Source organism: Psammomys obesus, unplaced genomic scaffold (genome assembly GCF_907164565.1).
Source record: "Psammomys obesus unplaced genomic scaffold, mPsaObe1.curated_primary_1811, whole genome shotgun sequence".
Classification (NCBI taxonomy): domain Eukaryota; kingdom Metazoa; phylum Chordata; class Mammalia; order Rodentia; family Muridae; genus Psammomys; species Psammomys obesus.
In genome coordinates this window covers 33,951,312-33,965,241 of record NW_026587216.1, presented here as the reverse complement: position 1 = coordinate 33,965,241, position 13,930 = coordinate 33,951,312, and positions in this window count along the sequence as shown.

Below are 13,930 nucleotides of genomic sequence, written 5' to 3'. Positions count from 1 at the left end.
CTCTCTCTCTCTCTCTCTCTCTCTCTCTCTCTCTCTCTCTCTCTCTCACACACACACACACACACACACACACAACATGCTCTCTGTTAGATCCAAAGCAGGCCCCCAAAATGGTAGTGCTGATGACATGTTCTAAATGACAGTCTGGGCAAGCATCCCAGCCAGGACTCTGACTGGGTAAATAGAAGGATTACTATCAGGTAAACAGAAACCTAAGTTTAGCGTTCCTTAGAAATCTTGTGAATCAGATTTCTGTTTGCCAGGAAAAGCTATTACTTCTCTTATCCAAACCCCAGTGGCCAACTACTTCAGGCAAAGAACATCTAGTCTTGATTAACCCAAACAGCCTACAGCAAATCAAAGCCCAGGTGCCTACTCTCAGGCTGTTCTGGATTACACGCTCCTCCCATCTTACCTGTCCCTAACAAGCCTTTTCCCTCTAGCTGCTCTTCTCTGTCCCTAAGAGATAGCCTGGAAGTTTGTGTCTTCCAAATAAACTGTCTCTCTAGTCATAAAATGGTCTAGTGCAGTGAGAATTTGTTTTTTTTTCTTTTTCAACATAAAAATGTTATGTGAATATGTTTTTGTTTCAGTCCCTGTTGTGGTATCTGATGCTCCCTCACACTGTTCACAGCAGCTGACTATGATTTGCCTCATGCTCTAGCAGGACATGTGAGCTGAAGAGGGTTTACATTTGTATTTCTTGGGATTCTTGTGAAGGTATAAATGCTAGAGACCTCAGAGAGTCTGCGGTGGCTGCTATTGCCCCTGCTACTGCCGTGCTGCTGCTGCTGCTGCTCTTTGTTGCTGCTTGCTGGAATGCTGGTTGGAGATACCCTGATGACAAAGATCAAACTTGCCCCAAGGAACTTGACACCCCTAGTGTCTAGTGACTTTAAAACCCCTTTCCCCTCTAACCTTCTTTCTCTCCTACCTAGTGCTGGGAGTTGAAAGGGATAGGGGTGGTGTAGGAAGGTAGGAAAAAGAACCCAATAAAGTAACCAAAAGTCTGGCTACAGTCTAGTTTGGTGGTTTTACTGTGTCTCACTTTAAAGTTCCAAATTTTACTAAAATTTTGCAATAAAGTCACAAAGACTTAAATATGTCTTATTTCATCTATCTATCCTGGGCCATATTAGACTTCAGGATAATATTCAGTGTATTAGATCCTATAATATGTAAATAATTTTTTTCTTTCAGTAAAATTTACTTTGGTTCTTTGAGCTTTGGAGATCAAACATTTGAGATAAATTCAGATAAACAATTGAAAGTTTAACTGTATCAATAGTATTCATGAAATTATAAATTATAGATATTATGTAGTTTAATTCAGGTGATGCCTACTAATTAAAACTGAATTTTGTGCTATCATTCTGTACTTGGTGTTAAATGATATGGAAATAGTAAGTTGATGCTAAACAATATGTGAGTTAAAATCAGTTAATAGCAATATAAACAATAATTTAACATAATTTAAAACAAAGTTAAACATGATTCTCTTTTCTAAGGGCATTAATCTGGTGAGGAAGACCCATATCCAAGTTTAAGGTAAGTGACAAATTTTTCAATGGTAGGTTATGTTATATTTTCCCCAGAGTAAGAACAATATCAGGGACAAGAGGAATAAGTTACAATAGACTAGAATATTTGCTGGCCTCTAAGATGTAGACATAGAAAACATCATTTTCAAAAGCTGTGAAGCAGAAAGCATCAGTTGTATGTGGGTGTGAGTGCAATGAAAGGAAATTTGTTTTTCACTTAAGACGGAGAAACATGTTCATATGTTGAGGACAAAAAGCCAGGAGAAAGGTTATGAGAATGACCTTGCAGACAGCAGATGGAGTGCTTCTGGTACTTTGTGACTCACTGAGTTCCATAAACTATGTGCACCACTTATGTAGGAGATACGCAACAAATGTTTCTTGAACTGATATTAAAATGCTATATTTATATATTTTTTTAATTTTTAAAATACCATGCTCTTCTCTATTGAAAATAGCTGATGAACACCATTTCCAGTGAAAAGTCTTGCAACTTTGTTTCTTAAAGAATTTAGGATGTGAGCTAGTAGTGAAGAGGGGCAGAAGAACAATGAAATAGGATGGGTCAATGGATAGGGATGATAGGGCAGAATGCAGGAGGGAGTACGCGAGGGATAACTAACCCAAGAGAACTTTGAAACTCCCAAATGGAAACCTATTACTATAGAATTGTCCTAAAAGCATGTATAGACATATGTAGAAGAACTTCAAATGAGGAGGTAACAGTGTCTCCCTAGAAAATACCAAATAAAAACTCCAGTTCCAGGTATAAGCAAGCTCTCTTTGAGTTAATTGTTAGGCAGTGGGGTCTCCACTGACAGAGGGTTGTCCATCAATGTGTGTGGGTAATAGTGGTCTCTTCTGACAAGAAGCTGATGCAGGTGGAAGTGAGTGGAGAACTAGTGTTGGTTGCCTCTATCTCTTCTATGTTGTCCTGGAAAACTCCAGAAGTCGGTTCACACTTAGCTGAATGCTAAGGTTAAAGAATTGTATACTCTATATTAATATTGAATAGATGAGGACCCAAATAGTCGAGGAATAATTTTGTTTCTGAAATTAATTCCCTAGACTTGAGGAAAAGAAAGCTTTAGATGAATCTTTATATTATTTATGATGAATAGCCAAATAATTCAGAACAACTCAAATCCCATTTTGGTTTTTCTCTTTAGAAGACAAAGCTTATGCATGTCCCTTAAGAGTGTGAAGGAAAAGAATTGTCCATATAAAAACTGGTGACAACCAGATGCTGAATTTCAATTCTGGCCTCTTTCTCTACCCCCTCCCTGCAAAGACATCTCCATCGTGTTCAGCTTAAAGGGCAACTGCCACTTTCTTGAACATAAAAATCAACTCTTATACATTAGCTGGACTGTGCTTAAGTACTTACAATCCCTTGGGCCTCACTCTCTCCAGCTTCCCTGGAAGCTTACCTAAGTGGCCAGCTTGTGTGTCCAGAGTTCCAGTTACTATGCATGGAGTTATCAAGGGTGTGTCTGTTTAACATATATTTGTTACCACTTCGTCTTTGAAGCCAGGCTCACTCATATGGAATTCTCTTTTTCTTGACACTGTGAGGGGAGAGCTGGCTTTTCTAAAACTCACTTAACTGAGCTTCATCTGGTACCTCAAACCCACCAGCAAAGACACTCGGTTGAAGGACAAAAGCAGGGCAAGAGCTCGTTACAAAGCAAGTTCTTCAACTTGGAGTTGCCTAAGTTAAAATACCGACAGCAGCCACCACTAGGCAGCTGTGTAGAAGTGACTTGACCTTTCTGAGTCCCAGTTGCACTGAATGACAAAGGAGACTGTCTTCTCCATATGCAGGACTGCCGCCTTTGAAAAGATACAACCAAAATTCCTGGCAGACTGCTCGGCTCATGGAAGTCAAGTATCTGATTATTAACATTATTTTTACACGAAGGTCTATTGTTTTTCATTTTCCTTTGTCTAGCAGAGGTTCTCTAAAGTCTGCCATTCCTCAATGCCAAGGGTCCAGATGAAATGGCTCATGAAAGGCAATATATCAGAGTTAGAGTAACGCTCGCAGCAAAGCTGCCTGCTTAAGAACACACCGAGGCTGGATCAATACCCCTAGCACCAATACTTCCCTGTCATAACATCCTACTTAAACAATCAATAGATAAATAGGAAGACCTTAATGATTTAGCATATTATTAGCATAATGCAGTGGCTGCTTGCAAAGCAACTTTGAACTAGAACTAGAGTTGGGTATTTGGAGCAGTGATTCTTTTTTTTTTAAGGCCGCTCTACTGTTTGGCAACTGTCCACTGACAGCATGTTACTTTTGCTTTCTTTGTCAAGCACAGAAAAACAGGAAGCACAAAATCAATTTGGAGTGGAGATGGGGGTGGGAAAGAGCAGGCCTTGTGGCTGCTGTTTCTCACTGTAGGGTCTGATCCACATTAAGCAACAAGAGGCCACTCTATCCTGGGCTGGAGTCTCCTGCCAGGCTGCTCTTTTAAGCACTTTTGAATAGACAAAGAAATCCTCCTGCGCAGGTAGGGTTTCTGGCCTTTTTCTCAGGCCCTAGATTTTTTTTTTCCTGGTGTCTACTGGATTATACCAGAGTAGTGGAGTAAGCTGGAAGCCAGGAACCAGAGATGTGGGCAAAGTGCCAGTTTTGAAATGAATTTGTCATGTGATTGTGGTTAAAACAAAACAAAAACAGAAACAAAATAAAAGCAAACCTCTGCTTTCTTTTTTTTATTTTATTAATTACAGTTTATACCCTTTGCATTCCAGCTGTAGCCCTCTCCCCCAACCCCTCCCAATCCCACCCTGCTTCCCTCTTCTTCTCCTAAGCCCCTCTCCCAGTCCAGTAATCTGGAAGGTCTTCCTCCCCTTCCATCTGACCATAGTCTATCAGGTCTCATCAGGACTGGCTTCTTTGTCTTCCTCTGTGGCCTGGCAAGGCTGCTCCCCTCTCAGATGGCAGTGATCCAAGAGCCAGCCCATGAATTCATGTCAGAGATGGTCCCTGGTCCTATTATTGGGGAACCCTCTTTGACACTGAGCTGCCTCGGGCTACATCTGTGCAGGGATTCTAAGTTTTCTCCATGCATAGTCCTTGGTTGGAGTATCAGTGTCAGAAAAGACCCCTGTGCCCAGATTTTTTGGTTTTGTTGCTCCTTTTGTGGGGCTCCTGTTCCCTCCAGGTCTTTCTACTCCCCCTTCTTTCATAAGATTCCCTGCACTCTGACAAAAGTTTGGCTATGCATCTCAGCATATGTTTTGATCCCGAACTGGATGAAGTCTTTCAGAAGCCCTCTGTGATACGCTCCTGTCCTGTTACTTGTTTTCTCCCCCTTCCTTTGCCCATCTCATTTGCCTTTCTGAATGAAGATTGAGCATCTTACCCAGGGTCCTCCTTCATGCTTAGCTTCCTTAGGTGTACAGATTTTAGCATGATTGTCCTATATTTTATGTCTAATATCCACTTATAAGTGAATATATACCATGTGTGTCTTTCTGCTTCTGGGCTACCTCACTCAGGATGATCTTTTCTAGTTCCCACCATTTGCCTGCAAATTTCATGATATCTTTGTTTTTAATTGCTGAGTAGTATTCCATTGTGTACATGTATCCATTCCTCAACTGAGGGGCATCTGGGTTGTTTCCAGCTTCTGGCTATTACGAATAAAGCTGCTACAAACATGGTTGGGCAAATGTCCTTGTCGTATACTTGAGCATCTTTTGGATATATGCCTAGGAGTGGTATAGCTGGGTCTTGAGGTAGCACTATTCCTACTTGTCTGAGCAAGTGCCAGATTGATTTCCAGAGTGGTTGTACAAGTTTACATTCCCACCAGCAATAGAGTAGGGTTCCCCTTTCTCCACATCCTCTCCAGCATGTGTTGTCACTTGAGTTTTTGATCTTAGCCATTCAAGAAGTAGTAACATCTCACAGTAAAACCCCAAGTAAAGAATATCCCAAATAGGGCTTGATCTTAAGTATAGGAAACTTCAAACCAAACTTAAAGTCCATCAGATAAAAAAGAAGCCTTGATCCAAGACAGAACATACCTTCGGATACCTACCCAAGGCCTATGAACTAGATGATATGGGTAGCCTTTTCTAGTGTTCTGACTATGGACTCTGGTGTTGTAAAGTAGCGCCCAAGGATAATAAGGGATGTGAAAATAGAGAGTCTTGCCAACATTCAGTTATGCATTAGGGGAACTGTCTGCCATATAAAAAGGAAGAAAGAAAGAAAAGAGAAAGAAAACTTGTTTTGACTTTATTAATTCTAAAATAAGAATGAAATTAATTTCATTTTAATTAAAATTAAATCCAGGAATAAGCAAAGGCATTCTAGGAATGCCATATAAAAAGTGTAGTGAGGAAGGTGTCTATTACATGGCATTGGCCTCAAGAGTAATTTATCATCCTCAGTGCAGTGAGATGCATACAGACCAGACAGTTTCTCTTAGTGGCTACTCAGTGGGCCTCGATCCATCTATCTCCATTAAAAGGAAGAGGAAGCATTTTATTTTTAGAGTGACTAAAAGTACCTATTGTTCCTCTCTTCTGTGTTTTAAAATAATGAAAAACACAAATCTATGGCTTCCCAAACTCTTCAGCTCAAGTACTATTTCACCAATTGTTCCCAAGTGAAAAGGGATGAGAATTGAGAAGACAATGACCCAAATTATCTCCTGATGAGACCACTTTCTCCAGAAAAACCCACACGGCCTGCAAATGGCCAATGGTGATGGAACAGAGATTTTTTTCTACGAAGGTATATAGCCAAATGTGATTTTTCAAAAGCTATTTTGAGCAGAGTGGTAATGTGTGCATTTAAGATACCAAAACCACGAGTTTTATCCTTAACACCATAAGAACTGCATTGAAACAAGACAGTAACACAAAAATAGCATGAGAACAATAGAATAGCACAATGATAACGGAAATAACACCATGTAGCTACATTCATCTGCTTTTCAACATGAAGTCGAATAACTTGTTGGAGCAAATGGTGCTGGAAAAAAAATGGATATCCACATGTGGAAGTATTAAACTATGACTCTTACCCTGTACAAAATCAACTCAAAATGGAACAAAGCTTTAATATGATACCTCATTCCCTGAAACTAATAGAGGAAAATAATGGAAGTCCTCCAAGATCTAGGCAGAAGCAATGGGCTTTCTAAATCAAAATACAATAACTCAGGGAATAAAAGCAAAAACTGGGTGTAGTTGAGAATAGTATTACATAAAATTACAATATATAAAATCTACACAGGAAACAATTAGCGGATAAAAAGGACAGCCTACAGAATGAGAAAAATCTGAGGCTATTCAACAGAAGATGAACCTTTAGAATAAATAAAGAACTCAAAATATTAAGCCAAAAAAAAAAACATTCCTCCAAAACTAAGCAGTAAATGGTGAATTAATTGAAAAGATGGGACTTAAATGAAGACTGTTCTGAGGCATCCAGCAGCTTCCCACTTTGATCTGAGGCCTGCTGCTACTAATATTTCTCTAAATAAACATGTAGTCAAAATGCCTCTTAAAATTTTTGAGTATATCCATAGACTAGTATAGCCTTCAATCATAGATGGGGAACCCTCTTTTTGAAGTGGGCAAAGGTCAGATCATAGGCAGAGAACGAGGAACCACTGGGTGCTCAACCCTAAATGGGACATCAGCATCACCTACTCTAAGGCCCAGGGAATATCAGAAGTGTGGGCTGAAAGGCTGGAAGAGCCAAAGAATGATAAAGAGAACTATGGAATACTATCATCTAGATATGATACGGTCAGCGCAATTGGGAACTAGGCGCACACACACACACACACACACACACACACACACACACAAACCATGGCTAGTTAGGAAGTAGAAGGGCCTCACTATGAGTTAGAAGGAGACAGGAGAGCATAATAAGGGGTAAATATGTACATCATACCCAGGAATGAAATTGTCAAAAAATTTCAAATTGCCAAGAAAAGCATGAATGATAAAAAAAATATCATCTTTAAAAGGATGTCCCATATCCCCAGCCATCAAGGAAATGCAAATCAAAAGTCCATTGACATTCTACTTCATCCCAGTCAGAATGGCTCTTGTGAAGAGTTTAGACAACAAAACTGTTGATGAAGATGCCAGAAAAGGTATCCGTTCTTCACGGCTGGTGCAACCACCATGGAAGTCAGTGTGTCGGGTCTTCAGACAACTAGAAGAAGGACTATGCGGCCACACCACTTACATATAGACTTGATCCATTCATAAAAAAGAATGAGGTGCTATCTTTTGTAGGAAAAGTGTGGATTTGGTAAACCATCATATTAAGCCAAATCACACAGGCGCTGAGAGAAAAAAAAAAGTCATGTTTTCTCACATATGTCTGAGATAGCTTTAAAAAAGGCAAGACATAAGGAAATAAGTGGGGAAAGAGCAGTGGGGGAATGAATAGGTTTAAAGCACATTATATGTGTATGAAGATGTAATAAAGCACATTTTTTGAATTTGTGCTAATTAAATTTGTCTTGAAATGATTATATCTTCTAGAAAATTGCAAATACATCACAGAACAAACCTGTGGATCTCTCTCGCACTGTCTCTCTCGGATTGCCTCTTCTGAGAAAGCTCAATGGAAAGTTGGAAGCTGACACTGGCTTAAAGTATATGCAGAGCTCTACATGATGTTGCCACAGGGACAGATTCTGCAATTCTCCACAATCATGACACAACGCACTATCTCACAAAATTCTTCCTTGTGGTACATTTTGTAGCCTGGGGTACACAAGGTGAAGAAAAGAAGAAAAAGAAGCAGCATCTTCATCTCAGTGTTGACATTCAGGTCTGAATGTCATCAGGTATCTATCCTCCTCCTATTTTCTGAGTTTTCGTGTGTTGTCTTATTTCCAACAGCCAGGACTAGGGTGGTGGTATTGGTAGGGGGGATCCTGAAAATTCTATGCTCCCATTGTTCCTAAAGCATACACTCCAACCCCTGTAGCATAACTCATATTCTTGTAGTTAGTTTGTGTGTGTGTGTGTGTGTGTGTGTGTGTGTGTGTGTGTGCCTTTCAATAAAATTACATGAAGAAACAATAAAATGCCAGGTAAATGTTTTTGTTGTAAGAACTATGATAGTCAAAAATATTTTAAAGAAATAAACATATGTACTTTCCCCATGCTTCTTATAAGAACTCATTTGTGCCGTACTCAGCTAATGAGGCATTCTTTCCACCATTCATGCTTTTACTTTGAAGCAAAGACAGACATTCAGTGTAATTGAACTGGCTTACAGAACCAATTTATCTCCTTTGGGGGCCAAAATTACAGCAGGAGCAACTTAAGACCGGCAAGAAATGGTTATAATAGATAAACGTATGCAGTTTGGCTGGCTAATACACTCTAAATTTATTTTCGTTTTTGAGTAGTCCAAAATGTAAGCTGACTTTCTTGCAAAAGGCAATTTATACAGCTGCTTAATAGCTGACATGTGACTGGGTACAGAGAGGCTGAGTGGCCCAGCTCTCACCTGACTTCCATTATTGCTGTCTCTATGGCATTTCAACTATTTGATTTCCTGGATTTTTAATTGAAAAGGAGATTGAAATCCAAATTAATGTTTTGGCCAAACACTATCTAAATGATAACGAGCAAGTGCATTCATTTGTGGTTAGACAGTTTTGTCCATTTTCACGAGGATTAGACTGAGAAGGCTGCAGTGTAATTTTTCATTTAGCTTTGACCTCCTAGACAGGGTGAACATGCATACTACTTTGAAAAGCTTCAGGTCCAGATCCCTCACCATATTTCGTTTCATGTACTTATATATCATTTGCATCATCATGGTTTGGATGTGTCTGACTTTTGATATCAAACTGCTTAGCACAAGGCACAATTGTTCTAAGCATGCAAACTTTTCTCTGATAATTCCATAAGATGAGGTCCAGGAGGGCACTGCTCTGTGCTCTTATAGTTCACACAGCACTTGGCACCATGGTTTGCAATATCTATTGTTTGTAAGAACTCTTTAAGTCTATTTAATATTAGAATAACACATGGTGTATGCCTAATTTTCTATAAGTAGACGACATCCCTCTAAACAAAGAAATAAAAGTTAAGATTTGATAAATAAAATTGGATAGCGACGTGCGGACTAACAATAGTAGCTGAGAAGATTAGAGTCAGCTGGAAACAATGTATCGAAGGCACCAAAAGGTTCCGTAATATAGAAAATCACAAAACCCACAAAGGTTGAGCATTTTGCTATTTATAACTGTGGGGCTTCCCTGGGGCCTTTTGAGAATAGTCATCAAGCTGATTCAATAAATTCACAGACTTCACCTTCTGAGTGTTTCCTCCTGAAGGATGCAGGGCTGCTCTGAGCACTCTGTGATGCTTCATTCCGTGATGTTTCATATACAGAATTTTCCAATTAAACCGCACATTTTTTTTTCTCAGTGAATAGCATTTAGACAATACGGGTTTTGTTGTGGTTGGAGTGCATTTTTTTCCTCTAAATTCTTCCAATAAATAAACTCTGAAATTGAAAAGCCAATCCAATTCCAGGGCTTCAGCCTTGCCTGCTATGTGGAAGCTGGCCAAAGCTCCTGCATTTACTGGATGCTAGAGACGCTCACAGTGCAGGCTGCAAGCAGCAATGATGCTTGATTCTATCACAGCACTTCCAAAACTATTTTTGAAAATTATGGACAAATTTTAATATTTTACAAGGAAATACAGGAACAATCTAGACAACTGCTTTTCAGTATCACTAGAAATATTTAGTTGCATTTCTGGGTAGTTCTGAGTATCACTCAGTGCCTCCCTCATGGTCATTTCAAGATCCAGTCGAAGCATGCCCACTTTTCACATCTAGTACTTGAATAAAAAACAAAGGCAGCTGTTTCTCTGAGCACACCCACCTGCCATAAGTTCTATCCTGGTTCACAAGGATGAAAGGCCCAACTGTACTCAGAAAGGTGTGACAAAACTTCACTCTGGGAAAAGCCGTTGACTCCTGACTGGGGCTGAGTCATCAATTGTAGGTGCCTCTCTGGGAGAGGAACTTGTGCTCAGAACATTTTCATGGCCTGGATTTGCAGGCCCATCCATGAGTACACTACCCAACTTCTCACCTAAGGCAGAGTTCCTAAGATTAATGCAAGAAGTCTCATCATCAGAAACCCTAAAAGAGGTACTTCTACAATCATTAAATGTATAATTCCACCTGTGGCTCTGTGGGTCAAATTAGAGTCCAAGTCATGGATTGCCTGAAGTAGAGAAATAAACCCTGGGAGAGGCAGGGTTTTCCATCCAAACTTCATTCTAAGTGAATCACTGATTCAGAATAAACACATGGTTTATTGACAAAAAAAAAAAAAAAAAAAAAGGAAGGAGAAATGAACAAGCATGCATTAAATACCATTATGATATTTTAATTGTTATCTTTACAACATCCCTTTGAGGTTGATGTTATTTTTCTCTACCTTGCCAGTGAATGTAGAGACTCACAAAGTTTAAACAATATATCAACATTAAAAAAAATCTAATAAGTGACACTCATAAAAAGAGAGAAACGTTACTGTTAACTATGGACACTATACCAGTTGGAAGGACACTGGGATTTATCTTTACAACCTTCATGCAACTTTCACTGGCCAAGTTCTTACCACTGCTTCCTAGTCTCTGATAGCCACTGTTCTCGTATCTACATCTGACAATATAAATAGCTAGATATAATGTGGTGCTCATACAAAAAAAACAACCAAACACCAATGAATGAATTTTGGTTGATAGACATGCTAAGTCCCCTCACTTGCCATTGCACAGTGCAGTCTAGGGACAGCCCAAGGGGTTAAAGTTGTTAATATACAAACATGAGGATCTTGGTTCCCAACACCCGTGTTTAAAACAACAGTAACAATGACAAAGCCAGGCCTGGAGACGTGTGCCTGTGATCCTGGGGTTTGAAGGTGACTGCATATCCTTTGGGGGAACAGCCAGTCGAGCCAACTGATAAGCTCCAGGTTCAGTTAAGGGATCCTATCTCAAAATGTATGCTGGAGAGGGACAGAGGGAGATACTGGACACCAGCCTCTGGCCTCCACATAAATAAGCATGCACTCAGGGACAAATTTGTGAAAGGTATCCTTGAAGAAATTGGCGAAAAGAAACATGTATATGTGTATATATGCATATATACATACACACACATAACCACACACAAACACACACACACACGCACACACACACACACACATATATATATGAGTTTTAGTATATAATCAAAATAGGATCAATTGGTAAGTGAGCCACACATCAATTTGGGCAAATTACAGCCACTTCTATGTAGGGTGGACAGACTACAGTTGACTAACACATGAGCCTTCGCTAAGCACATGCATTCTTGGTGATCAATGAGGACAGCAGCAAAAAATTAAAATACAAGTAGCCTAGCTGCTATTTCCAACATTGCCTGCAAACAAGTTCATTTCCCAAGTATGACATAATTGGGAAATTCGTGGTTGGTCTTTGTCATCAGCTCCTGTCATAGAGCTTCCGAATACTGTGAAGTATAAGGGTAACAGGAACTGTCTACTGAAACTGGGTTTATGCTAATGAAGTGACCCTTGGTGAACCTCTAGATAGCTTTGTAGTTGCTCAGAAGCAAATGCAAGTATAGTAAGCAAGCTTGAGCTTCCAGCTACGGTGCTAATCTCTAGCCAGCTAGAGACTGAATCATTACTTTTCTCTCTGATCTGACAAAATACCTGGCAGAAACAACTAAGGGCAAAAGAGATTTATTCTGGCTCATTTCAGAAGGAATCATGCCTTGCTGTAGGGCAGGCATACAGTTGGGGCCCGACACTCATTGTGGTAGAAGCTTGAAGCAGTAGCCCCTTATATCTTGGTGGATTATGAAGCACGAAGGACTCATGGCAAAGAAAGACTATGATGCTCAAAGTCTTACCCCCGGTGCCTTCCATCTGCCAGCTAAGTACCATGTCACAGAGCTTCTATAGTCTCCAAAACTAGCATCATCACCTGGTGACCAAATGTTCAAAACATAAGCCTATAGTGTACATGTCGAATGTACACTGTAACAAATACAAATGACCACTGATTTACTCCACCATACACATTAACACAATGTCCATAAACTCCCCTAAGTAATGGAATTCTGGAACTTCTGGCTTGGTGAACACGCCACAATATTTGAGCGTGGCACCCCTGATAAGAGTGTGGAAGTAATGTATCCCTCCTTCTTTCCCTATTCATTTCTTCCATTTGGCTTGTGCTGTGTCCTTTATATATCAGGAGATGCTGGCATTTACTTCAGTTCTGTGCACTGTTCTCATGAATTGTAGAACTCGAGGTGGATTTTGGGAGCCTGTGAGATTAAAGCCATGTGAGACAGAAGTTCAGGTACTTTGCAGCTGGGACTGGCTATGCTTGTCTGAAGTGAGGAGTGAGTGTATTCTTGAACTGAGAGCATTGGCTTGTGGGATGGGCCCTAACTCCATCGTTAGTGTCTCTGTCTGCTTGAGTTGCCCATAATAGAATACTGAATAGATTTGACAAGAAAAAAAATTTTTTTTTTCAGTTTTGGAGGCTTGAAGTCAAAGCTGAATCATAGTTGATTTGTTGTTGTTTTGAGACAGGATTGTGTGTGTGTGTGTGTGTGTGTGTGTGTGTGTGTGTGTGTGTGTTGCCTTGGCTATCCTGAACTAACTTTGTAGACAAGGCTGGCCTCAGACTCACAGTGATTCACTTGCCTCTGTCTTCCAAAGTACTGGGATTATAGGTTTCTGCTACTGCACAGGGTTCTCCTTCTGTCTTTCCGAAGAGCACCTTCTTGCTATATTCTCATATAGCCCTCCTTGCATGCATGGAAAAAAGAGAGAAACAAGCCCAATCTGGTATGCATTATAACAGCATAGTCCAGAAGCTCACCTTTATAACAGCTCTTGATTTTAATGCCTTTCTTACTCCAAATACATCCATACTGATGATAATGGTCTCATCTTGGGGAAGGGTGGGAAAGGTAACATAAGGTTCACTTTGTATGCTGGCTAGTCGTGCCAATTTGGCACTCAAACTACAGGTATCTGAAAGGACAGAATTTTCATTGAGAAGATGCCTTCAGAAGATTTGGCTGAAAAAAAAAGATTTGGCTGTAAGGCATTTTCTTAATTATTATTGATGGGGAAAAGGCACTGCACTTTTCTATCCTTGGACTGGTGGTCCTGGGTTCCATAAGAAAGCAGGCTGAGCAGCCATAGAAAGCAAGCCCGTAAGCAGCATCCCTCCATGGATTCTGCATTTGCTCCTGCTTCCAGGTTCCTCCCCTGTCGGAGTCTTCATCTGAACTTCCTTTGGTGATGACCAAAAATACGGGAGTGTAA